This window comes from Dama dama, chromosome 19, assembly GCF_033118175.1.
Source record: "Dama dama isolate Ldn47 chromosome 19, ASM3311817v1, whole genome shotgun sequence".
In the NCBI taxonomy this organism is placed as follows: Eukaryota; Metazoa; Chordata; class Mammalia; order Artiodactyla; family Cervidae; genus Dama; species Dama dama.
The window spans coordinates 31,170,469-31,171,215 of NC_083699.1; the positions used below are offsets into that span (position 1 = coordinate 31,170,469).

At 44.8% G+C, this 747-nt stretch overlaps 1 non-coding gene across 1 annotated transcript; it reads right to left on the reverse strand.

Annotated features, from left to right (window-relative positions):
* Nucleotides 1-316: 316 nt before the first annotated feature.
* On the reverse strand, nucleotides 317-452 carry LOC133074308 (small nucleolar RNA SNORA21). The gene has a single exon (XR_009697154.1). It is a non-coding gene; the product is annotated as a small nucleolar RNA SNORA21 (small nucleolar RNA).
* Nucleotides 453-747: the final 295 nt, after the last annotated feature.

Here is a 747-nt window from a genome sequence, read left to right on the forward strand (position 1 = left end):
TAAAGAAACACACCATCTTTTCTCCAGTATGACTTTCGTTGTCAAATTACCACCACTGGATGTACCTTCTTTCTGAGCTCTGGTTTGCCTTTCTTGACTGTGGCCATCACCATGTCACCCACACCAGCAGCAGGAAGTCTATTCAATCATCCCTTGATCCCCTTCACAGAGATGATATACAGAGTTTTGGCTCCTATAAAACAATGTAAACAGAAATGGAGACTAGTTTTGAGGGCCAATCAGGCAGTGCTGCGATTTTTCAACATCACCTCCTCCAGTCACACTCCCTAGCAGTTAGTCCCCACTAGGTGGAACACCTTGTCACACCACCGATTGAAGCCAAACAACACAACATGCTGCCGCTTCACCCAAAAGCGGTGTTTTCACTCTGTCCTTTCTTGACGGCTCAGCGGGTCATCAGCAAAAGGCCCACTGAGTGCTTTTAAAAGGGTGGCCTCTGCCTTTTCTAAATCCAGCTTGAACATCTGGAAGTTCACGGTTCACGTATTGCTGAAGCCTGGCTTGGAGAGTTTTGAACATTAGTTTACTAGAGTGTGAGATGAGTGCAATTGTGCAGTAGTTTGAGCATTCTTTGGCATTGCCTTTCTTTGGGATTGGAATGAAAACAGATCTTTTCCAGTCCTGTGGCCACTGCTGCATTTTCCAAATTTGCTGGCATATTGAGTGCAGCACTTTCATAACATCATCTTTTAGGATTTGAAATAGCTCAACTGGAATTCCATCACC